At 43.0% G+C, this 26,727-nt stretch overlaps 1 protein-coding gene across 5 annotated transcripts in view; it reads left to right on the top strand.

Annotated features, from left to right (window-relative positions):
• The first annotated feature begins 7,719 nt into the window (after positions 1–7,719).
• Positions 7,720–26,727, top strand: part of LOC117361011 (ligand of Numb protein X 2-like) — a 91,928-nt gene continuing 72,920 nt past the window's right edge. For 2 of the 5 annotated variants that reach the window (XM_033945769.1, XM_033945771.1), the window contains exon 1: positions 7,723–7,887. The gene's annotated coding sequence lies outside the window, so the exon portion shown is untranslated. Of the gene's footprint in view, positions 7,888–7,931; positions 8,078–26,727 lie in introns of those variants that run through there. The other 3 variants (XM_033945773.1, XM_033945772.1, XM_033945770.1) reach the window with 3 other exon arrangements.

The raw sequence follows: 26,727 nt of genomic DNA, 5'->3' as shown, positions 1-26,727 counted from the left end.
TCTACCCAAGCCTATAATGTAAATATAAAATATAAATACTCAGCTGAGGACTTCCTTTGCAGTTGGCCGGGGTCCATTTTGCCAAGCTTGGCAGGCAGCAGTAGCGTCCCTGAGTCACAGATGCTGGCACCTCAGTGGCTCATGGATGTTGCCAGCGACTGCTGTGCTTGGTGGAGGGGAGTTCTGGCCATCTCTAGAGGAGGTCCTCTGCTGGCGGTGCTTGGGGATCCCCACCAGTCACAGCAAGGGTCAGCAAGTACTTCAACACTGTAGAAATAAAACCAGAAATGCATTCCCTTTTCTTTTGAACACAATACAAAGACATCTGCTATATACATTTCTCAAAGCTAACATATTTTAGTCAATAAATTCTGTTTTTTACCTTTGTTGTCTGGAGACTTATTTTTCCATAAAGTTGGTTCCAGTTTCTATTTTCTGCTTTCCCATCTTCTGTAAATTATTCTGTTGCTGTCCATTTGTTCTTCCTACCATGGTCCAGCATTTATCCCTTTCTCATCTTTCACCCCTGCCCACCAGCCCCATGCCCAACATTTCTCCTTCTAGCACCTCTCTCCAGCACCATGCCACATCTCTCCCTCCATTCCCTTCACCACTATGTCCAACATTCCTCCCTCTTGCATCCATTTCAATCTGTCCCACTGTTCCCTTTCCACGACAATATTTCTCCCTCTCATCTTTCTCTTTCCTCTCATCTGTACCGCCCTCCCTCCCTACGACCATCTCTCTTTCCCTCTCACTGACACACCCACATCCTATTCTCCCTTTCCATTCCCTCCCCCACCTCAATATCTCTTTCCCTCCCTTCTTCCATCCTCTCCCAAGTTCATGACTTGTGTTCAAAAATGCACTCCCTCCCCCCTTTTGTGTCCCGCGTTTGCCTCCAATGTTCGACCCCATTCTGTCCCGCATTTGCCTCCCACGTTCGACCCCCTTCTGTCCTGCGTTTGCCTCCCACGTTCATGTCCAGCCCTCATCTTCCAACAAATTATTTTTCAGCAACTTTCTCTGAGAGGTAGCTCGAGCCGCGAGGCTCGTCTTCTATTTCCTGCCTGCCCTGCAGCACGTAGCCGACCAGAGGTCTTCCCCCGTGGTCAGCGCTGATGTCGGATGGAAGGCTTTGCGTCAGTCACATGCAGCGTGCAGGGCTCGTTGCCCTACATGCTGGCACGTAACTGACGCAAAGCCCTCCCTCCGATGTCAGCGCTGACATCGGGGAAGACTTCTGGTCGGCTATGTGTGCTGCTGCAGAGCAGGTAGGAAAAGAAGAGGAGCCTCGCGGCTTGAGTTGCATCCAAGCTCCGGGATCCCCGAGACCACAAAGGGGGTCCTACGGGATCCCCACGACCCGAGGGGGTGAACCCACGAGATCCCCATGACCCAAAGGGGGAACCCACGTGATCCCCGCGGGTCCCACGTGATTCCTGTTGTCCCCTTTCCCGTGCAGCTCTCTACTCTCCATGAGTCCCTAACTCACCCCCAAAACGGCTTAAGCCGCCTCTATGCTGGACGACTAGGCTTTCCTATGCCAGGCTGCCAGGTGATGATGGTCTGGAGACTGAATTTTAAAGGTGTGATTACGATTTTTATGGGGTGGGGGGGGGGTCGATGATCACTGGGGTAGTGAGTGGGGGTCTGTTTTATGTGTTTGCAGTGCTTATCTGTTTTTGTGACTTAGACCATGTTTTAAATGGTCTAAGTCACAACGTCCAAGTTCCGTCGATCCTGGGCTGTATAACTTTCAGTTAAACATGCTGTATGACTAAGTCTAAGCCGGCCCAAGTCCCGCCCTCGACACTCCTCCTGAACCCGTTTAGTGATGGTCGTTTAGTGGCACTATGGAGGCCTAGGTCATTTAGAAATATGTCCAAAACCCGGTTTGTTTATTGGCACTTTGACGTCTTTTGTTTATGATTGTCCAAGTGCCAACTTAGGCCGGTTTTTGGACATTTTTCTCTTTCGATCATGAGCCCTTTAACATTTCAAAGCATTGCACAATAACAATCATAAATAAAATAAAAAATAAAAAAAACAATACAAAAACTGTGCTCAGAGTTGTCTGGAACAAACTATAGTGCATTCAAGAAGATCTTCAGAACAAATGCTCTGATGCCCTGTTATTCAATGGCAGAATACTTGTGCCATTCTGAGACTGCTACATTTCACGATGCAGATCATTTGTGATGTCCAGCCCCATCAGATCTTCATTGGAGTGCCACAGCAAATCTGGATCACAAAAACTCCAGATCTTCCACCTCATTGCAACATTTATGACTCCCCACTCCAAGACATCTGTTGTTAAGAAGGCCCAGACCTGACCATAGACAGTTTGTTGTGCAAGAGATTGTTGACCTGAACATCAACTCTGCACTTGAAACCAGGGTATCAACTTACTAAATCTTGTACAACCTCTCACATTGACTGTGGTCATTGTTCAACTTATTTAAGTCAGGCCAAGGCCAGTGCACATAGGACAACGGCAGTGGGGTTTCACAGGGGATCCACACTACCCAAGGGGGTCAACTGGACAATGGGACACATTGTCAGCACAAATTCATTTGAAAGTCTACTGTACTGCCATATAGGTGCCACCTGCAGTCATAAGGGCTATTGGGGTGGTAGACAGGTGGGTATAGTAGGTTTTGGGGAGCTCACCATGACTTGCAAGGGAGTTGTGGTGAGATATTTATGTGGCACCCTTTTTGTGAAGTTCACTGTGTGCCCTGTAAGGTGTCCCACTACTCTGTTGCCATGTCTGGGTGGCAGGTCCATCACTTTGCTGACCCCTCCCATATCCAAAAGGTCTTGTTCTAGGTATTTTGGACTTGAACAATGTTTTGTACAAGAATGCAGTAAAAAGATAGATGACTTGGCAGTCTGGATTATCAAACTGCTGGACGTATAATTAGACGATTCATGAACAAAAAATATTTTGGACGTATTTTTCAAGAATGGACTTTAGACGCTGCTGGTTTTGGGTGTCTAGTGTCCTAGGCCCCAAACAGACTTAAGATGTTTTTTTTTATTATGCCGCTCAGTGTTTACTGTCAATGTGCTATGGTTACCTGGATGGTAGTAAACCCAAGAAGCAAGAAGTCTTTTTTCTTATGTACCCAAACGGACTGTAATCCCATGCAGGTTATGAATGCAATCCAGGGCCCTTGCTCTGGTATATTGACAAGATGAAACATAAGATCAAGCAGCGTATAGCAGAGCATTTGAGCAACCTTTCCACTAATAGATTTGAGGCACCACTAGTTGAGCATTGGCAAGCAGTTGGCCATAAAATATCTAAATTGCATTCAAACTCTCCCTCCCTTCCAGAAAAGGGATTAAAGGAGTCAATAATTTTAGTAATTCTTTCAAATTCTCTCAATTATGGAATGAACTCCCTTTGAGAAGCTCTAGTTCTTTTCAATTCTTTCGCAAATCTTTAAAAACTTTCTTATTTGTTAAAATTAATTATTAGTAATTTTCTGTTGTTTTTTTAATATTCTTTTTTTAATTATTGTTAACCGAGTCGAGCTTCCTTTGGTTGATGACCTGGTATATAAAGCTAAGTTTTAGTTTATTTATTTATCTCTGAGGGTAGAAAGGAGGGGGGGGATGTGTCAAAATTTTTGTAACAAATGGTGCAGAAACTGTTATACGCTTGGAATACAGTTCAACCAAATGGTTTAAATACATACTTAGAATGGTTATACAGTATTTGAGTGACATGGACATGTCCCGGCCTACCACTAGACCACCAGACGGGGGACAGGGTACAAAGCCTGGCAGGGAGGGGGGACAGGATGCAGAGCCTGGCAGGGAGAATTTGGTTCAGAATGTTTTTTTTTCTTGTTTTCCTCCTCTAAATCTAGGGTGCGTCTTATGGTCAGGTGTGTCTTATGGAGTGAAAAATATGGTAATTAAAACAGTAGTACCATGAAGTCACTTGTAATATTAAAATGACCTCTCCTTGCAATTCTCACAAAGGAACATGTTTCCATTCATGAGGAATCAGGGCCGATATTTAACGGCCTTGGGCTTCTCTATTGCAGGAAATTTACTTCTCTGAAACTCTTTTCTTTTTCCCAAACCTTTATTGAGCCTTCCACAGCCTGTATTATACTTTTAAAAAACAAATAAATTTTTCTATCTTATGAAGTCCTCATTATGATGCATGCATCCTACTCACTTTTTCTTTATCTCCTATATGTTCTGAAGGGAGTAAATTACTCTATTGTCTTATGTCATGGTGAATCTTGCAATTTATCCAAGAGGGTGAAGGATGTAAATGTAACAGTGCCAGGGTGCCACAGAATTTTTCTTGTTTCCCTCTCCTTCCTGTGCCTAGTCATAGCCATGGAGTGTGACAAAATAAATTACAGTGCAGATGAGTATCATACAGTACTTCAGGACAGAGATTTTCATATAATTATTGGTATTATAGCAAGTCTTTTTTGTGAGAGGAAAATGCTATAATTAAGGGAGGAAATCCAGTTAAAACCTAAGAACAATCATTATATCTCAACTGCACAATCACTCCTTTTGCTACAAAAAGTACCCTTATAGATTTTCTGGCCACACAGAACGACATGCTTAATATTGGAGCATTATACATGTATTCTGAAATGTATATTTACCTTTTTTATGCCCTGTTTACAAAAACTGTGTGGTGTAACTCATAGACAAGATTATTCATAGATTTAAAAAGCATGACTTTCAGTGTTACCATTATAATACAGCCATTGTTCAACCCAACACACCATGGTTCTGTGCAGAAGTAAAAATAATCTATATAATTAAGTTTAATTAAAGACCGGTAAATGTTTTCTAATCTAATCTAATCTTTAGTCTTATATACCGGATCATTCCCAGAGGGACTTGAACAGGTTAACAAAATGTAATCTTAAAAACATTGATAAAACAATAATAGAACAGGGAGAATCAGTGAATGTCAACATACAGTTGTTGACTAGGGAGTTCTATCAGTTATCAGTAAGATATTTTGTAAACAGATACGTTTTTAAGGTTTTTCTAAAGCAAGTCAATGAAGAGAGAGAGTTCTAATAACTGAAGGAAGATCATTCCAGATTTTCACCATAGTAAATGCCAAAGAATCTGAAAGCCTACCTAAAGTTTGAATTCCTTTAATGGAAGGGAATATTAATTTAAATTTGTGTATATTCCTCATAGACTGAAGATGATAAGAATTAAAAGAAAGAGGAAATAGTGGGAAAAATTCCCATATAGAATCTTACAAATCACATTCACACACTTAAACTGAACCCTCCAATATATCGCAAGCCAATGCAATGCCCTCAGCTTTAGCTAAAATCATACCCCCCCCCCCTTTTACAAAACCGTGATAGCGGTTTTTAGCGCAAGCCAGTGTGCTTAATGCTCTGTGCTGCTCCCAACACTTATAGAGTTCCTATGAGAAGGGCTTCTTTGGGACTGATGTGCTTGTTATGTTGAGTGCGAGTTTTGTGTGAGGTGGGTTCCCTGAGGGTGTGCACACTGATTTGGGATATATGGCATGTAAGTTTTCGGTAATGTTTGATTACAGGTTTTTTGTGTTCTGTATTTCTATCTTTTTGTTGTGTTTCTGCTTTCCTTCTTTATTTGTAGGAGAGATTAACAAGTTTTTTTGAATTCTGATTTTTTTGTTCTGAACAGGCGAATTAACCAGACAGACAAATTAAGGTTTCCCAAATAGCTGGAATATAGCTCATGAAAAGATGGGCATGTCCAAGGTTAGTGCAAAATGGGTTCCAAGAATGCTGATGCCACGTCAGAAGGCCATGAGGCTCCAGTGCTGTCAGGAGAACTTGGAGACACGCCGTGAAGACCAACTGAATTTTTTTTCATAGTTTGATGGCTGGAGAAGAGACTTGGGTCTATCACAGAGATCCTCAGTTCTAAATGGAGTCAATATAATGGAAACACAAGTCATCCCCACCTCAAAAAAGTTCAAGACAGAAAAATATTTATTTTTAAAATTTCTGTTTTTTTCCAAAATGGTTTACAAGGAATTACATACATAAAATGTTAAAAATCTATACAAAATAAGAAAATAAAAGACATGTTCAGTCTTGCATCAACAAATAGTTGAGTCTTCAACATTTTTCTATATGAATTCCTCTCTCCACATTTTCGAATCTGGCCAACAAGACCATTCCATAGCTTGACTCCTGCACATGTGAAAGTCATGGCATTCGTATCTACATGTTTAGGGTTAGCCTTTGTTTTCAACAATGCGGTACCTTCAGAATGCAGGGATCTATGTGATTGATAACGAGACATCATATTCTTAAAAATTTTGGGCATCGTACCATATAGGAATTGATGGCATAACATAATTGCTTTTATTGAATTAGAAACACAACTGACAACCAGTGCAGTTGTCAAAGATATGGAGTAATATGCTCATATCTTGATGTTCCAGTTATCAATCTGGCCGCGGCGTTCTGGACCATCTGCAAAGTCATGGAAACTGTCTTTTGGAATGATGAAGGACTTTTGCTTCTGGAATTCATGCCACACAAGACAACCATAAACAGGAAAAGTTATGTCAACACAATGATTGCTTTGCGGCAGTCAATCAAGGAGAAAAGATGAGGAAAACTCACAGCAGGCCTGCTACTTCTTCATGACAATGCGCCGGTGCACATGCCATTTCAAACATAGGCTGCCATCTGAGAATTTGGGTTTCAGCAGATGAACTATCCACCCTACAGTCCTGACCCGGCTCCCTCGGATTATTTCCTGTTCCGAATTTTGAAGAAATCTTTCCATGGATAGCAGTTTTCAAATGATGACGACGTCAAAGGAAGCTATGATGTCCTGGTTTGAAGGTCAATCAGAATTCTTTTCAAAGGGGTTAAAGTCATTGCAGGAAAAGTGGATGAAGTGTATGGAGCTATATAGGGGACTATATTGACAAATAAAACATACATTTTTTGAAAAACTCTTTAGAGTAGATAAATTATTGAACGCTCTTTGTATATATATATATATATATATATATATATATATATATATATATATATATATATATATATATATATATATCTAAAAAAAAAAAATATATATATATATATATTAGATACAACCAGAATTGAAGTAATACTCAAGGTGAAGTTGCACCTTAGAGCGATACAAAGGTAGAATAACATTCTTGTTTACCATCCCTTTCCTAATCATTCCTAGCATCTGGTTTCGGTAGTGCATTCATTGCGAATTTCCACGCAATTGTTCTTTTGGACTGATTAGTTTTTCCACATATCTACTATCATAGGACCATAAGGGACCCCTGAAGAAGACTATCTTGTTAAAACACAGACCGTGTTGGGTCCTTAAGGTTTTTATGTGGATTATTTTACTTTTATGTGGATTGTTTAGTTGACTTTCAATAAAGTCCATTTCAGGAACATCGTCACTACACAGTGTTTTGTTTTTTTTTGGCTTTTCTTGTTTTTTTGTAGTTGCCTGCATACTGAACAAAAGATCTCAGTGTAGTGTCTGCATACAATGACACCCCAAGGTGGACCCTAATATCGGTTTATTGGGTTCCATTTGTACCAGATTTCTTCTGAGCATGGCTTTTTCAGCAGTTTTCGCGCGCTCGGCTTTAGCGACCGGAAGTAGCTCAACTGACATCTCGCGCGCGCGCCTCCCTCCCCAAACCCCCACCTTCCAGAGCTACCTTCGAGGTCGCGCGCGCCACAGAACCCACCGACGCTTCTTTCTCTGGCAGCCCCCGCCCTCTGACGCGTTTCCGCCCTTCCCGAGCGTCCCGCCCGCCCTCCTCTGACGCAACTTCCCGTAGCCGAGGGAGAGAGGTCGTGTCAGAGGAGATGGGGCAGGTGGCACCTACCTCAGGTATGAGCTCGCGGCGGCGGCGGCGGCGGCGGCGGCGGCGGCGGGGGTGGTGGGGGCGCGAGCCGAGAACTCCGAGCGCGCGTGACGCGCTCCCTGCCCTCCCGGTCGTTTTGCACCTCGGTGTCGCTCTTCTCTTCCGTTTACTGGAGTTCATGTTTGCCTGAGGACCAGGAGCTGAAATCAGCCAGAGGTGCCACTTGGGTAACCTGTAGTTCATTGGGGGAGGGGGGAGGGGTTTAAAGTTTGAGGCTGCCAAAGTGTCAATCCTTCGAGACTGTAGCATTCAGAACTTGTAAAAAAAAATAAAAAAAATCAACAAGATGGGCAGCCTGCCTTCCAATACATATACTCTCAGGAAAAGGGTCAGTTAAACTCCAATAATATTACCTCTAAATCAGAACCCCATATGGACAACAAACCTCCCCTCTGCAACACTAACAGGCTTTAATTTCACACACACACAAGCCAATCACACAACAGGTAGTAACAGGGAAGAAGAAAGGAAAGAAAGGTGGAGAAAAAGCCTCAGCTCAGCTTCATCTGGCAAAAAACTCCACCTTTCAAGGCTAATCCTGTACTCCAAAATATAGAACCAGTAGAAAAAGCTCTACGGTAGCCTGCAGGGAGATGTTACAAAACACACCGGGACACACAGCCCTCAGTTGTGGAAAAAATGGGTAAATCAGCACTGTAGCAAAGTAGTCCAGGATTCAGCATGGAACACAGCAAAAAAAAAGAGAACAATTTAGCTGCTTCGGCATCCAGGATCTGTCAGTCCTTCACCTCCTGGGCCCTGCAGCCACTGAACCCGACGGGGAACCCTCCGTTTCGCTCTGGTCGCTGCGTCAGGGGTTTCAACTTCACTGCTTCTCATACGCTCTATCCAGACCCACCAAGCTCTTCAGGCTCTCACACCACTTCACGGAACAATACCGGTGCCTGCCTTCCCCCACGTACTCGCCCAAGAGGCCCTGACTGCCTGATCACACTGGGCAAATCCCCACCCCCTCAAAAAAAATAAACACCCAAAATTTGGGGTCATTTTACTAAGGCACACTAGCACGCTAACGCATCTATTATATTCTATGGACGCGTTAGCGTGCAGTAAATCGGCTAGCGCGCCTTAGTAAAAGAGGGGGGTTTATGTATCGGTAAAACAAAGGCATTAACAAACTAGCAGCAAAAAAAGAAAAGAAAATCGGTCAAATCATTGGTACAGTTTAAAAAATGCTTCAAAATAGAATGACATAAGAAGTGTCTTTATAAAGCGAATGTCAATGTTAACGCATCCATTATATTCTATGGACGTGTTAGCGTGCACTAATATTTAGCATGCATTAAATCGGCTAGCGCGCCTTAGTAAAAGAGGGGGTTTATTATGTATCGGTAAAACTAAGGCATTAACAAACTAGCAGCACAAAAAAGAAAAGAAATTCGGACAGTGTAAAAAATGCTTCAAAATAGAATGACATAATTAAGAGGTGTCTTTAGAAAGCGGATGTCAGTGCTTCCTCCTTAATGTAGGATCCTCTTAGATCCGTGCTGGTGCTTTAGCAGTGTCTCTGGCTCCTTCTGGAAAATACAGCAAACAGAATAAACTTCCTCAAAATACCAAAGACCTGATAATGTACTAAAAATCCGCCGTACCGTGGCAAACTAGAGGTCTTTCAAACCTAGATCTGCCCCTTTTATGAAGCCGCATTAGCGGCTTTATCGCACGCACATTTTTAGCGCGCGCTAACCCTGTGCTAGCTGAAAAACTACTGCCTGCTCAGGAGGAGGCGGTAGCGGCTAGCGTGGCCGGCAAATTAGCCACGCTATTACATGCGTTAAACCGCTAACGCGGCTTCGTAAAAGGAGCCCCTAGTATCAGGTTTCTAATAATGGCCAATTCAATTCACAAGTACCTAACAGGATTCCAAAATAGTGTATACATTCCATGCTGCTTATCCCTAGGGACAAGTACTGGATCGCCCAGGTATATCTTAATAACACGGTATGGATTTTTCCTTCAGGAATTTGTCTAAACCCTTTAACCCAGCTATGCTAACTGCTTGTATCGCATCCTTTGACAATAAATTCCAGAGCTTTAATCATGCATTGAGTGAAAAAGGAAGTATTTTCTTTAATTTATTTTAAATATACCACTTGGTAACTTCATGGCATGCTGTCAAGTCATATTTTCCCATTCCACTCCACCCATTTTATAGACTACCTTCATATCTCTCCTTTGGTGTTTGTTTACAAACTTAAGAGCATCTTTAGCCTTTCTTCATCTCTTTAGCCTTTCTTCATCCCCTTTATCATGTTGGCCACCCATCTCTGTAGGTTGGATTCTTTAACACCTTTGGGGAAGGTACAAAGCAAGGAAAATATCCTACCAAAAGCTGAAACCTCATTTAAAAAATGTCAAGATGCTCTTCTGTGGCTGCTGGGAATATACAAAAGTTTGGTGTCTCTCACTGCCTGGTAAGTGAGTCAGGATGCACCATATTGGTCCCACATGCCTCCTGATGAAAAATGGCTTCTGGCAGCTCTCTCTCCCTGGCACCCTTTGTCTGAGAATTGGTAGGCTTCTGCTGTTTTCATTAGCCAGTTTTCTCTAGGTGTTTCACTCTAAACCAGAGGTCAAGTTTCAAGTTTATTATGTGATTTGATTAATCGCCTAATCTACATTCTAGGCGATGTACAAACAATAACGAATAAATAAAAACTTGGGGTAATTATTTAAAAACCAAATAATACATAGTTACAAAAACTTACAGTCATGAAACATTAGGAAAACTATATTTAAAGGGTTACATTCTGGTTCAAATTTTATATTTCAGGATTAAACAACAGGGAGGGAATAAAAGCACAAATATGAAAATGAGAGGATAGGAAGGAATATAAAATTATTTAATTAACTAAAAGCATCATTGAAAAAAAAACTTTTAAGCTTAATCTTAAAATTAACTAAATTCTTTTCTTCTCTAATATAAATAGGAAGATTATTCCAGGTTTGTGGAGCAGTCACTGAAAAAATAGTAAGCCGTCTAGTGTTGATGACTTTCAATGACGGGATAACCAATAGATGTTGATCCTGTGATCTAAGTGTTCTTGAAGTTATATACGGAATTAGAACTCTAAAAATAAAGGCTGGGGGCTGGATACGGCCTTACAAGGTCATTTATCCCCCCCCTCCCGGCTCGAGAGTTTACTGCTCGTCTTCCTTACCATTGCTGATCTGCTCCATTGTGGCTGTCTCACTATAGTGTTCTGCAGTTCTCGCTGCTCCTCACTGCGCGCTATCAGTAACTCCCTCACGTGAGCAAGATGGCCAGACACAGCACTGACGTCATTCTTCCATGCCACGTGATCCATCCGCTGAGCACAAGGGCTGGTTGTAAGGATTGTAGTGGCCCCCACAATATTAGGTTGTAGGGGTTATGTTAGGCGCCCTTACGAAACACCAGGTCCCAGGTTCAATACCCTCACAGAAGATTCACCAGGAGTAGAATCAAATAAGAAACACAGCCAGAGGTGATTGCATAAAGAATATATTATAGAAATAGGCTTACAGAAAAGCAATATTCATAAGCATTACAATTAAGCATTCGGGTTCCCGAGACAGAGAGAAATCGATAGATCCATGTGTGTTGCAGAGAGGAGGCTTTTATAGCTTGGAATCTTATTCTGAATATAGAAACTATGCTTATTGTATGTGAATTCTGTGCAGGAGCACAGAATTCTGCATCAACATTCCATAGTCAGATTGATATAATTTCCCATAGGCCTTTGCTGACATTGGTTAGGGCAACCAAAACTGCTGATTGCTAGCAATGCTAGGGCTGACACTGGTGTGCATAGCCCTGCTGCCGCTGGGAAAATTTCTTGGAAGTTTGGTACAGCTGGCGGGAAACTTTTGGCATTGGTTAGATGCTGGATATTTGGGCTACTTTATTGCAGCGGCTTGTTAGTACTTCACTGAACGATCCAAACTTCAGTATGCTGTTTCGGCTCTTTTTTGTGAATTCCAAACCTCATTTTGGCGCTCCGATAGCTTTTCTCAGTATATTTCAAGCCTCATGCTGGTGCTCCAGTAGCTTCTCTCTGTATATTTCAAGCCTCATGCTGTTGCTCCAATAGCTTCTCTCTGTGCGTTCCAAGACTCATTTTGGTGTTACCATTTATTTCTTTCTGCAGGTGTTTTAGAGTGCTTTATTATGATCCCCCATGACCATCTGTTAGTTTTTTGCTGTCCAGAGTCATTAGTGTCAGCCAGGGGGGATGCGGTGACTTGACGCACTGGGGCTGAGGATGTGTTGGTTAAAATTGTTCTTTATTTTAAATATTGTATTGTATTGCACTATGAATAAGATATGTGCAGTGTGCATGGGAATTCATTCATGTTTTATTTTTTCAAACTATAGTCCATCCCCAACAGTTGTGGCTTTGCTGTCTCGGTTGAGCATGGGGATTAGGTATACTGTAGAGGAAGCTTTTTGGGATACTCTTACATGTATAACATTTGAATATATGTGAACAAAATTTCTGGATGAATTTCCCAATGTGACTGCAATAGGGAGCTAAGACATATTTGCTAATACATAGAATAATAATATTCTTCTATGCATTTGGAGCATGGTACAACTCTTGAAACAATACATTGTTCAACCATATCACTTAATATTTCTTCAGTGACACGGCAGAGGGAAGGCCCTGAGAAGACCAACAGCAAAGTGGCATGGTTGAATTAGGGCTATATTTCTATAGCCATTCCTGCCAATATATGCTTTTAGCAGCAAGGTTTTTAAAAAATTTGTTTTACATTTAATAGTTTATATGGGAGTAGCCTAATGGTTAGTGCAGTAAGGTGTGATTCTGTGGAGCCGGGCTCAGTTCCCACTGCAGCTACTTGTGACTGGGCAAGTCATAAGCCTTGAACACTTTAAAATCATGTGTTCTAGGCATGTGCAGGTGAGGACAGAGCTTTGCAGGGATGGAGCAAGGACATAACTCGTGGGAGCAGGATAGGGAGGGAGATAGATCCTGTGGGGTCAGGGACAAATTTGTCCCCATGTCATTCTCTACTCAGGATCACATCCAGCGTTGCTCTGAAATTTTTCCCCTGATCCTCTCAGAACCAGGTCCTTCATGCAAATGGGGGATTTCCATTCTAGCACGGGTGATATACTTACGAATAGAGTTTTGTTTTTAGCCACTTATCTTTGATCTCTTAAGCCATCATTTATTATCTCTAGAGAGGCACTTCTATCAGCTGCTAATATTATCATCCTCATAAACTTAATATTCAGTTGTTTCATTAGATGTGTATTAAAGCTGAGGATAAAGAGGCTTGGGGATTGTCATAGAGAACCCCATGGCAATAAGATGAGACATTAACAAATTACCCCTCATAGTTTCCTACTTTCCCAAAATAAAAGTTTGTGTGACAATAGAATAGTTATTCTGGGGTGAACATATATGACTGGAATTTTTGAGTTTGTGCCAATGTTGCATATGAATGTTCAGAAAATGCCGAAAACAACGAAAAAAACTGCAGATTATGTACAAGAGCAGGCGTAGTTTATTAATAAATGCAGTAACATATACAACCTTATGGCCAACCAAGAGACCCTACATGAGCAGTGTATATCAATTCACTATTTTTGTCCAGTGTGTCTTTCATAATTAGATTGTAAGCTCTTTCAAGCAGGGACAGTCTCTTATGCGAGTCTGGTAGCAGTATAGAAATAATAGTTAATAGTAAATAATAGTAACTCAGTGAAAAAGACTTCTGGGAGCATTGGTTATCCAGGCATTAACTCAGATGTACTATGAATTTCATCTTCAAAGCTTTGATACACAATCCCTCCTCCCCACACACAAACTTGTATGAGCTGGAGTCCTGCCTCTCACACAGGTTAGTTATCCATAAGAGAATCTAAGGCAGGGGTTTCCAACCTTTTGGCTTCCCTGGGTCGCATTGGCCGAAAAAATGTTTCTGGGGCCGCACAAAAACGCTGCAGCAAGACAGAGGAGGGAGCTGGCAAGACGGTAAACAACCGGGGGCAGCAGAGGAAAACATTGCATCGCCCTGGACCGGGCTGCACAAAATACTTCACGGAGCCGCATGTGTCCCTTGGGCCGCAGGTTTGACACCCCTGATCTAAGGCTTTCTGTAAGGATACAGAGTACAGTGGCTTCCATTATGTGCTTTTCAGAATATTATCTATTATTTTGGTTTTTAAATGTTTGTTGCTAATTAGAAAATTACTGATTACTAAAACATTTTTTTTTTTAAATCTGAAAAAAGATATGAAGATGGTCAGCTCTTTTCCGATCACTTTTTGTGTTTCATTTCAGTTTGTTCAAGCTCAGAGCTGAGGAGACATGCTCCAACAGCAAATGCTAGGGAAGATCTAGTAGCCACAGCATTGTCATGAAGCCTTAAACAATTATAACTTTGCTGTTGCCAAAAAATCTGGGATTTCCCGATGTGGGAATTCCTGTGCTTATGTACAGCTGGCACTCACGTGATCTATGCCAGCAAATCAGAGAGGCAGTGTGGTTTGTGGCAATTCTGCAAAACATCTGAGCTATGGAACGGAGTATCTGTATTTTCCTGGTTATATTTTATCATATCTGAATTGAATCAGTGTTCTAAGCTTCCTTGAGCCTCATTTGGAAATTATCCTGTGCTTCAAGAAAGTTATTTGAGTCGGCACAGGGAATGTTAGGTTCTGTCCAGGTGTATTTACTCCAATATTGTTTTATTTGTTTTCAATCCAGCCTTCACAAATTCAAGGCTTTAGTGGTTTTTATCTATTTAATTAAGTAAACGACCAGTGGCGATTACCACAGTATCTTCTGTGTTACTTCTGGCAGAATTCTATACAAAAATCATAAATGTTTTACATATTAACTTTGTGATAATGCCATCCTCCCCCCCCCCCCACATACCATTCTTGCCCTTTCTACAGATTTGACTTTTGGCATCTCTCCTCCCCCCACCCCCCCATTTGAATTGGCTTGCCTCAGCAAAGGTCCAACCCCCCCAGTTCACTCTTCTCTCTGTCCTCTCCATTCTTAGCCTTCTCCCTCCATCACTGTCTCTTTCTACTCTCTTACCCCCAAAGGCTCTATTCTGCTGCACCTCTCTTTCATTTAAGAAAATAAAAACATAAGATTTGCCGCTGCTGGTTCAGACCAGTAGTCTATCATGCCCAGCAGTCTGCTCACGCGGCAGCCCTTAGGTCAAAGACCAGTGCACTATTTGAATCTAGCCTTACTTGCGTGTGTTCTGTTCCAGTAGGAACTTATTCAACCTTGTCTTGAATCCCTGAAGGGTGCTTTCCCATATAACAGCCTCCGGGAGAGCATTCCATATCTTCACCACTCTCTGGGTGAAGAACTTCCTTACGTTTGTACGGAATCTTTTCCCTTCTAAATTTAGCGAGTGCCCTCTCGTTCTCTTCACCTTTGAGAGGGTGAACAATCTCTCTGTCTCTACTAAGTCAATTCCCTTCAATATCTTGAATGTTTCGATCATGACCCCTCTGTCTTCTCCTTTCAAGAGAGAAGAGGCCTAGTTTCTCTAGCCTCTCGTTGTATGGCAACTCCCCCAATCCCTTACCATTTTTGTCGCTCTTCTCTGGACCCTTTCGAGTAGTACTATGTCATTTTTCATGTATGGTGACCAGTGTTGGACGCAGTATTCCAGGTGGGGGCGAACCATGGCCCGGTATAACGGCATGATAACTATTTCAGATCTGTTCGTGATCCTCTTCTTAATCATTCCTAGCATTCTGTTTGTGCTTTTCGCCGCCACCGTGCATTGTGCGGACTGTTTCATTGACTTGTCTACAAGTACTCCCAAGTCTCTTTCCTGGGGGCTTTCTCAAAGTATAGCACCGGACATCCTGTATTCGTGCATATGATTTTTGTTACCGACATGCATCACCTTACACTTATCCACGTTGAACCTCATTTGCCATTTCGTGGCCCATTCCTCGAGCGTATTTATGTCTTTTTGTAGGTCTTTGCAATCCGTCTGTGTCCTCACTACTCTGAACAACTTTGTATCATCCGCAAATTTAATCACCTCACTCATTGTGCCAATTTCTAGTTCGTTTATAAATATGTTGAAGAGCACAGGCCCGAGCACCGAACCCTGCGGCACTCCACTCGTGACGCTTTCCAGTCCGAGTATTGTCCATTCACTCCCACTCTCTGTTTCCTATCCGCCAAGCAGTTTTTAATCCACCTGTGCCCCTTCTTCCTGTCAAATAGATGAATGACTACTTGAACCTCCTGTCTTTCTGTGACCAGAACTCAGCTTTCTTCTTTCTGGCCATGTGGATCCTTGTCCCTACATGAAATTCTGTGGAAATAACACTTTGTATAGAAGTCCTAAGAATTATTGTGTCAAAATTGCTTTATAGCTCTACAGTATGGTAATGGAAAGTGCTGAGAGGTAAGCGGTACCTTCCGAGTTCCGAGATGACAGCCCTGTTACTCCACAGTAGGATGGTCATCTTAAGTAAAATGCTCCTGAACTGTTCTCTTGTTTGCTTTGACTGTATGATTTCAACAAATCTGCCCTTTCCAGTCGAACAAAAGGATATGTCAGAAGCATAAAAATACCTGGATGACATCCATAAAGTAAAAATGTTCCATCATTTTTATGATAATATCCATAACAGTGACGCAATCAGGCATGGAAACAGAGGGCAATGAATAAACAGCTCAGAAAGGATGTGAAGGGAGATTCAAGATTATGAGCTGCTGATAGTTTTTTTTTTTTTAAATCTTTCTGATAGCCGAGCAGGGTATACCCAGAGAGCTTGCTGATCTAGACTTTGTGTGCTAGAAGAGATTACTTGCTCAGTTGTTTGGGTTGGTTTTGCTTTGCTTTGCATGGATGACTCCTGTTGCTGTAGGATGTTTGTAGTAAAGACAAGCACCTGATCCAGTTGTTGTCATTTGCATACTATGTAATTATGCTGTATTGATCTTAGAATAGCTTCTGGTGTCAGATGAGGAGGTTTTATTAAGTCTAGTGTGGATTTCCTAAACTTATAAGGTTTTGGTCCCTTTGAGCAGTGGATTTATTCCATAGAAGCCCAGTGCACCTCCCACTTGTGCCTGGCACAGCTGCTAGGAGAGGTTCCACATAGAACCTCATATTGTGTGTCCTAGAACTTCCTTCCCCTTGAGATAGTTTTGCTTCTTGTGCGTTATTAATCTCTTTCAAATATTTGAATGTGCACCATCGTCTCACCTGTGTTTCTTCCCCTCTAGAAAAGGGATTCCAGTACAATGGGTGTAGAGATCCTGAACAACTGGATAATTGCCCTTAAAATCATGAGTTCCTGCAGAAGGCATCAATCATTTTCTTTGGCTCCGCCTTCTTCCTCAGTGAGCTGTGCTGTAGCTTCTCAGTTTTTCTCTTCTGCAAGTGTGTTCAGAAGGTATCTGATCTGCTCTGAATTTGTTTTGTTTTTTTACTGGATCTCGAGGCTTTTGATACTCCAGAAGTTCCCAGTACTCCTGGGATGACTTTTGACTGTGAGAAGACACAAACTCTCGTTAGAGGTCTGTTGCTAGCAGGCTTTTCTGTTTATGGAGTACCTGCCTAGCCAGCCTGCTCTAACAGTTGCGACTGCTTGGGGCCCATTTCCCTCATGGCAAGGCTCGCCCTGAATTTTGCCCAGGGCTTGCGCATAGCTGTGTGACTGAGTTAGTCCTGAGGGCCCCAGAGGATGTCGGCTATGTAATTTATTCCCTTTGTGTTTGAGGACCTGTGGGGGTCGAGACCTCAGCCTAACTCTTGAAGATCCAGCTGGTAGCTCGAAGAAGCAAGCATCTGTTTTTTTTTTTTTTAAGTTCAATGAGTTTTTATTAAGGTTTTACAACAAAACAGAAAATAATACAGATGTGTAACATCAAAACATTGCATTAAGACGTATATTGAATCATAGCAGATCCGTAATGTAATGCCCCAAACCAGGGGAACAATAATACAAAGGATTAGTATTTCCAGGAAGAGGGAAAAAGAAAAAGGGAGGAAAGAACAGATCAGGATATCTTGTACTTAAACACTGATGTAAAGTCTGTACACAATCAAATGATAAACATGTACCAACATAATAATCAATAACATTAAGATAATGAGGCATAGAGGAATTATGATTTCGATTATGCAAGCATCTGTTTTTGGTGCTTTCCTGAGATAGAAGTCTTCTCTCTGTTCCAGTTGCAGTTTTCAGCTCAACTAGTCCCAGCAGAAGCAGGCACATGTGAGAACTGGCTATTGCAACCTATGGGGAAAATCGGGTTGGGGGGGGAGTGTGTCTTTAAATCCTTGTTTTGAAGGTTTCTGAGGCCAGATTAGGGGTTTCCATTTCTAAAAATCCCTTTCCCCCAATTTTTGGTGTTTTCATATTGTTTCCCTGAGCCGTTTTTAGTGCTAAAATTGCTATCATGGTAGCCATCTTAGATTGGGGGGAGTTGTTGGGTATTTTTTTGTAAGACATGTACCTTCTTTGATATGTTTTTTCATTTCTAGTTTGAAAAATTGATTTCTAGTAAAAAGTCTTCATCTGCCTTAATATCCCTTGAATTTGCAATAAAACAGCATAGATGCACTCCTCAGGCTATGATACACTGGATTCATGCCTGATTTGCGCTGGATGGCTACCTGAGGAGTGCCCATGTTCCACATGCCATGGGGTACGCAAGGGAGAGGCGGGGACCTTGGGCTCAGCTCCATCTGATATCTTGAGGGTTTTAGGATTTCAGACAGGCAGCTCTAGAAGGGTTAAAATCTTTCCAGTGGCTTCTAAAGCTGTGTCTGTGGTGAAGAGGTACTGCACAGAGGATACTAAACCCTCAGAGAGACAGATGGAGCCCTCTCAAGGGGTCTCAGGTCCTCTAGTCCAGGTTTTTATGCCAGACTTTGTCAGCCTGTTTTATGATGCTTATCTGAATTATAAGCAGTGTGTCAGTTTGCATTGGCAGTGGAGCAGGGGAGGGGGGAATGGGGAGAGCCCTCCTGGAGCATCGCTCTCCTCTGTCGGAGAATGAGGCTTACCCTCACTTGGTGGTAGCAGGGGTAGATTATGAGGCAGATGTGCTGTATGATATTTTCTGGATCATAAGCAAGGTATCTGTACACAATTCTCCCTCTGAATTTGCGGGTTCAATACCTGCGAATTTGATTATTCGCAATTTTTCCCTACTACATTTTAAAGGCTGCCCGGACCTCCCCAGACCTTACCTGGTGGTCTAGCGGTGACGCGGGGCAGGAGCGATCTTCCTATGCGCCTGCCCTGTGCAGAGCCATCATCAGAAATGGCTGCCATGAGTTCCTGTTGTGGTCTCGTGAGACCACGGGAACTCATGGCAGCCATTTTTGATGACGACTCTGCACGAGACAAGAGCTAAGGCAGATTGCTTCTGTCCTGCGTCACTGCTAGACCACAGGTCCGAGAAGAAGGTAGGCAGGAGGGAGGCAGGGGTGGGTCAGAGTCAGCCCAAAAAATTATTCGCAAATTTTCCATATTCGTGGGTTGGCTCTGCCCCTAACCCTCGCAAATTCGGAGGCAGAAGTGTACTCCATTTCTGCCCGAAGAATGCTCTGGATCAGGCAGTGGGCTGGTGATTACTCCTCCAAGGCTACTTTGAGCAGACTGCCTTTTAAAGGGCAAATGCCCTTTGGCAAGGATTTGGACAATCTGATGGCCAGTGTAGTGGAACATTGTCATAAGACCTTGACGGACATTTGCCCCAGGACAGTTAAAGGTTCCAGACAGGGTGATGGTTGAGGATCTTGGCATTTTTGCCAGTATATAGGAGGATCCTGTGGACAAAGTTTACCAGGAGCCTAGGCAGTGGTTTGGAGGTGCAAGGCGTCCTCAATCCTCCAGTTCACACTCATCAGTAACCTCCAAGAAGCAGCAATGACTCCAGGTCAGTAACCTTCTCTCCATGAATAGTGGGGAGGCTATCAGAATTTTGGAAGGCTCGGGTGCTCAGATCAGTGGGTGTTAGACATAATTTGAGTAGGTTATAAGCGCAAGTTCTTTCGTCCCCTTCAAGATTTATTTTTTGATTCACCAGCCAGATGCCCGGAGAAGGCATTCAGGGTTCAAGCAAATCTTAAACATACTGGATGGAGAATTGGACTTAGGCAGATACTCCATATACTTTATTGTGCCCAAAAGACATTCAGAGGACTGGAGACCAATCCTGGACCTAAAGTCAGTCAACTCTGCTTTGAAAGTGTTGTGCTTCCACATGGAGACCATGTGATCGGTCATTGCTTCAGTAGCGCAGGGGAATGTCTAGCCTCATTGGATCTAACGGAGGCTTACTTGCACATTCCTATCTTTCCTCCTCACAGGCGATATTTGCGATTTCATGTATTGCAGAGACATTTTCAATTCTCAGCTCTCCTCTTCGGGTTTGCAACAGCACCTCGAACATTCACCAAGATGATGGTGATAGCGGCAGTGCACCTGCACAAGGCAGGATTTCAAATACACCTGTATATGGATGATTGGCTAATATGGGCCCCACCCAAGACCAAGGGAGATTGTAGTGGACCAAGTTATTCAGATGTTACAATGCCTGGGATTTCAGAAAGAGCCAACTGGAGCCAACCCAAACCCTAGAGTTCCTAGTAATTCAATTTGACATGGCAGCGGGCTGTGTGTGAGTTTTAGATTCATGTAGACAGAAGCTATGACAGACCATGGAAATCTTAGCAATGCAGGCATCAACAGCCTGTCATTATCTTCAGGTGCTAGGGTTGATAGTGGCGACCATAGAGGTGGTTCCTTGGGTGAAGGCACACTTAGCCCTCTTCAGGATACTCTGTTATCACAATGGTTGTTTCAGACAGACTCTTCACAGGTCATTAGCCTGGACTCCGGAGGTGTGTTGCAGCTTGCAATGGTGGCTCCAGCCAGAGTCTCTGGCAAGAGGAATGCTGCCTCGCATAGAGTCTTGGGTGATCCTGATGACGGATGCCAGCCTTTACAGCTGGGGGGGGGGGGTCATTGCGAGGGTCATCCAGTGCAGGGGAGATGGTTGCCCTAATGGCAAATCACCCCACTTCCGAGTGTCCAGTAGGGAAAGAGGTCTAAAGGGTCTCCAACACCCACTCAATTCCACACCGATTGTGTAGTTCAAACATTTAGTGGGAAATGATGTCCATCTTTGGCCCTTATTTACACCTCCTCCTTGATGGTCTTTTTTAAACACTTACTGTTGTTTCATAGTTAAATAAACTTATTCAAATAAATCATTACAACAGAAAGTGTTTTCACTTTTCTTTTAATGTGCAGAATCACTAGCCTGCCCCGACAGGACCCGTTTCGCCACATAAGGGCTTTCTCAGGGATTCTTAAGGAGCTCCACTCAAGCGTCCTTACTGTCTTAGGGCTAAAGATGGACATCCGCTAAATGTTTGAACTACACAATTGGTATGGAATTGAGTGGGTGTTGGAGACCCTTTAGACCTCTTTCCCTGCTGGACACTCGGAAGTGGGGTGACTTGCCATTGTGGATGTTTCCAGTTTACCTCACTTCATCATCTTCTGTACCTTGTTAGAGATGGTTGCCCTCTCAGAAGACGTGGTCCATAAATCAGTTAGAGCTGAGAGCCATTTGCATAGCATTTCAGACGCTGGAAAGCATCCTCGAAGGCAAGGTGGTCCGGGTATTCTCAGACAATGCATGGCAGTGGCGTATGTAGACAGGCAGGGAGGCACCAAAAGCACTCCTCTGAAGTTAAAAACTCACAAGTTGTTTTGTTGGGCAGAAGTTCACCTGTAGACTCTCAGCAGTTTAAGTGGGAATAGACAATGTCCAAGTCGACTATTTAAGTCGCTAGACACTGGATCTCAGGGAGTGGTCTCTATCCCAGAGAGCGTTCGACTGCATTGTGTGCCGCTGGGGGTAGCTGACATTCAGTCTCGTGGCAATAGCAGCCAACAAAAAGCCATAAGGTTCTTTAGTTGAAGTTATGAACCTGGAAACAAAGGCATGGACGCCTTGGTGCAAAGGTGGCCCAAGACAGGCCTCCTCTACGTTTTTCCTCCTTGGCTCAAGATAGGCAGGGTAATTTGAAGAACGGTGTTTCATCAGGGAATGGTAATCCTGGTAGCTCTGGATTGGCCAAGAAGGCCCTGGTATGCAGGTCTAGTATGACTGCAAAGGGGCAGGCGTTTCAAGCTACCAGTGCATCCCACATTGCTTTTGCATGTTCCAATTGCTTTGAAGGATCCTAAACACTTTGGGCTTAAGGGACAGCTCTTGAGCGCGAGACTCTAGAGCACAGAGGCTATGTTGCCTTAGCAGACATGAGGAACTATTTCAGGCGTCAGTTGCTTCAATCCTGGCTTTTCTCCAAAATGGTCTAGGGAGGGGCCTAGCAGTCAACTTGCTCAAGGTACAGATAGCAGGTATCTCATGCTTTAGGATGTGAGTGGATAGGGTTCCTCTAGCCACGTACCTGGATGTCTCCAGATTTTTGAAGGAAACTTTACGGTTGCATTCTCTGGTGAGACAGTTTTTTCCAACCTGGTTCTAGAGACCTGGGAGACGTGGGATTTCTCAGAGAGAGAAAGAGATAATGGTTACTGAGGATGAGCAGACTAGATGGCCATTTGGCCTTTATCTGCTGTCATGTTTCTATGTTTCCATATGAGCTCTTAAGGGAGTATTGCTTCTGGACCTTACTGTGAAGATGGTGTTTTTAGTGGCGATTACATCAGCAACGAGCGCCTCGGAGCTGCAAGCTTTGTCCTGCAAAGAGCTGTTCCTCAAGATTAATGACGATGGAGTGTTGATTCACAGAGCCATCCTTTTTGCTGAAGGAAGTCTCATCCTTCCATGTGATGTAATCCACCCTTCATACTTTCTCAGAGTTTTACAGGGTTGATGTCGTGGTTTGCCTGGACACAGCTTTTGGGTCCTCAGTGTTGGCAGCAGGCTCATTTGTCCCACCCAGGACTCTAGAGACTGCTTAGGTACATCCCAGTTGTTCAGGACCTACACCCATTGCATTGGAAAAAAAGATTAGATTCTTACCTCAATAATCTTTCCTGTAAATGGATATAGAGGTCCTGAAACCTGCCCATCAGCATTTCTTGCGCCTGCTTATGATGTCAAGAACGGGGCTACAGTATAGTAGACACTGCCTCAGTCAAGTACATCTTAACAGTTTGCAGTTTAACAGGTTGCAGAGTAAAGAGGCTCCTTCAATTCAAGAACTGACCAAAACTAATATAAAATTTCTCAATTGTTTGATCCACCTTAATTTTTCCGTTTTAATCTTTCTCATGCATTTTAAGCATGTTACTTTGAGAGCATTAGTTATCATTGGGAAGCTTCCCCGTATCTCCTACTTCAGTTTTGATGTTGTTAGGTTGGTTTGGTACAAATGAATGATGCTTTCCGAAGGAACATGTATTTTGAGGGTGGCTACACAGCTGTTCAGGACCTCTACACCCATCTAGAGGAAAGAAAATTATCGGCCTGCAGATAAAAACCTAAATAGTCCATTTGGCCTGCCCAACAGTCACACTCTGATCAGTTCTGAAACTCCCTATCCCTAACACACATGCACTAATAGATCTCATTTAATACCCCCTTCTGACACACCACCACCAGCCCCCTCTCCTCCTGGGGGGACATACATACCGTCATGGCTATCTCTTTTACCCTCTTCTGTTCCTTCCTCCGCCGCCGCCCCCCAACCTTAAAAGTCAACATTTTACTCATCTAGCAGTAGTGAAATCTACAAGTGTGGCCATAGCACTGGCAAAGGAGAAGGTACAGTGAAAGCAGTGTATTAAGCTGCCTAGCCAGCATTTCAGTGGGTCATTAGACTGCAGAGTCCCCTTTAAACCTCTGTCTTTGTTCCACTAGCTCAGGGTTCTGTGACCCAACAGAGCAGGAGTTCATACCCAAGTGAACGAGAAGGGATGTGAATATTTGCCTAGAATCTTTGTTAATGATTGTTACGGTAAAGCTGTTCTGATGTGCTGAGTTTTAACATTTTGACTCTGTTCTTTCTTGGGCAGTGTCTGTAGTGGGTGTTTTGAGTCTGAAGGAAACATTTTACTTAGCCTATTTTGTGAATAAAAGAGAGTTTATGAGATCACTACCAGTGTCCCTATAGTAACTCTTATTTTCAGGATATGAGGATTCTGACGTGTTTTTGACCGTGGATCCATGCATATGTATGAATCATGGATCTACACAGGAATGCATTCTGCGATCTGGGCTTTTTTTAGTTGTGGGTGTATCTTTGTTTCACTCATAATGTTCCCTGGTTAAAATAAATCTCCACCCTAGCCTCTCTTTATAAAGAGGGCAGGAATAGAAATGTTTATTTTAGCATGCATTTAATTCAGGTTTTTAACATAGTAGTTAATATAAATAAGGACTGTTGGCTTCTCTAGTTCCCTAGTACTTCGTATAAGTGAATAAATAAATAAAATATACAGTAAAACCTTGGATCGCGAGCAACTTGGTGTGCGAGTGTTTTGCAAGACGAGCAAAACATTTTATAAAATTTTAACTTGATCAACGAGCGTTGTCTTGCAATATGAGCACATCGATACGTACAAGTATGCACATCATACGTGTGTTGCATTGCTGAGTGCAACTGAACACAGCACAAGCATTGCAACTGAGAACAATATAAGCGTGACACAAGCACGCAAAACAGTACAGTATTTTGTATTAAAGTTTTTGGGTTGTGAAACGAATCGTCTGAGTTTCCATTATTTCCTACGGGAAATTTATCTTTGATATAAGAGTGCTTTGGATTACAAGCATTCTTCTGGAACGAATTATGCTCGTAAACCAAGGTTTTACTGTATTATACACACACACACACACACTCTTGTCCATACTTAAAGCAAAATCAATTCTCCCTTCATGTCTCTTTCTAAATGATTGGCTGAGCAATATTATCGCGTGTTCCTCATCCTACCTAAACTTCAGAAAATTATTCAAAACTAACCTATTTAACCTAAGACCTCTTATCCGACCCTTGTTCCCCAAGATCTCTTTTGTCATACCTCTGCTTCGTGCTCACCTTACATTTGACCCCTTATATTGTATCTGTTTCCTGCTTACATATATTATTGTATCTGTATTTGCTGATTGTACCCATTCGCTGATTGTCCAGCCCTTCTTTGTTGTAAACTGCCTCAAACTACTACAGCTTTGGCAGTATATAAGAAATAAAATTATTATTATTATTATTATTATTACTCAGCCTGTGAACCCTGTTTCTGCTATTGCTTTCTAGATCTCTGTCCCAAGCACATTTCAGTTAAGGTCATTCTCCATCTCCACTGGCAGCTTGTTCCAAGCTTTGGCTTATTCCTCTCTCACAACTCTCATACTTCATCCAACATCCAGGTGGCCGCCTAGAGGCAAGGGAACAACTTTTGGATTAGTAGTTCTGAATGCTCTGTGGGACAGAATATTGATTAGGGCCCTGGTGCTGTAGTCTTCTAGATCTTACCACCAGACTTTGATGGTAACCAAAACTAATGAGGCTGTTTGGAACATTTGGCTATTTATAGATTTGTAACCGTGACTGCTGTGTGCATGTCACTCCAGGCTCATTGGAGCCCATTGAAGTTACTGTATGTACTCGAATATAAGCCAACCCAAATATAAACAGAGGTGGTAACCCCCCCCTAAAAAAGAGAGAAAAAGGTTGACTCAAATATAAACCGGGGTGGGTGTGTTTAATATTCAAGTACCCTGCCCTGCCAGGCTCTGCACCCTGTCCCCTCTCCCTCCCGATGCCTTGCAGGCCTCCGCCAGGCCTGCCTAAGACCTGGTGGGCTAGCAGTGGGCCGGCACAGGAGGGATCCCGCCTCCTGTCCTGGCCAACTGTGCCTTCCTTTACCTCCCTTCCACCTCCTCTGCATACCTTTTGCAATCCCTGGTGGTCCAGCGGTGAACTGGAGCAGGAGCAGCCTTCCCACACACCTGCCCTGTGGAGAGCTGCTAGTGATTGGCTGCCACAAGTTCTCACAAGCCTCATGAGAACTCGCGGCAGCCAATCACTAGCGGTTCTCCATGGGGCAGGAGCGCGAGAAGGCTACTCCTGCTCCGGTTCAGTGCTAGACCACTGAGAATTATAAATGATACACGGGGGAGGTAAAGGAGAAGGTACAGTTGGTCAGGACAGGAGGTAGGAGGGATCCCTCCTGTCCCAGCCCACCGTTGGACTATCAGGTCTTACAGCAGGCCCGGAAAAGGGGGGGGGGGCTGACCCGAATTTAATCCAAGACCCCCCATTTTTGGACCATTTTTTTGACCCAAAAATCTCAGCTTATATTCGAGTACATATAGTAGTCTTCTTTGATTATCTAAATCTATGTATGAAGAAGCATACACTTTAAGTAGCTCCCACCCTCATTTTTCTACTTGTTACCCCTCACCTACTACTGCTACTACTTATCATTTCTATAGCGCTGACAGACACACCCAATGCTGTACATATAACACACAGGAGACAGTCCCTGCTCAAGAGAGTTTAAAATCTAATTGTGACAGATGAATAGGGCAGAAAGGGTGAGTCTATACATTTTTTTCAGGTAGGGGATTACAGAAGGAATGACAAGGCAGGGTAGTGAAATATAGAGGCAATGATAAACAGATTTGGGTACTTTACAAGTGGGTTGGAGTTAGGACTTAAAAGCAGCTTCAAAAAAGTGGGCTTTTTGCATGGATTTGAATACTGCCAGAGATAGAGCCTGACGTTCCTACCCTTACCTTCTACATCAGATCAAAGTTCCGCTAAGCCAAGCATCCTTT

The sequence above is a fragment of the Geotrypetes seraphini genome, chromosome 5 (genome assembly GCF_902459505.1).
Source record: "Geotrypetes seraphini chromosome 5, aGeoSer1.1, whole genome shotgun sequence".
Taxonomy (NCBI): Eukaryota; Metazoa; Chordata; class Amphibia; order Gymnophiona; family Dermophiidae; genus Geotrypetes; species Geotrypetes seraphini.
Note: the sequence above shows the minus strand (reverse complement) of the source record. Positions and strands in the feature narration are given on the sequence as shown.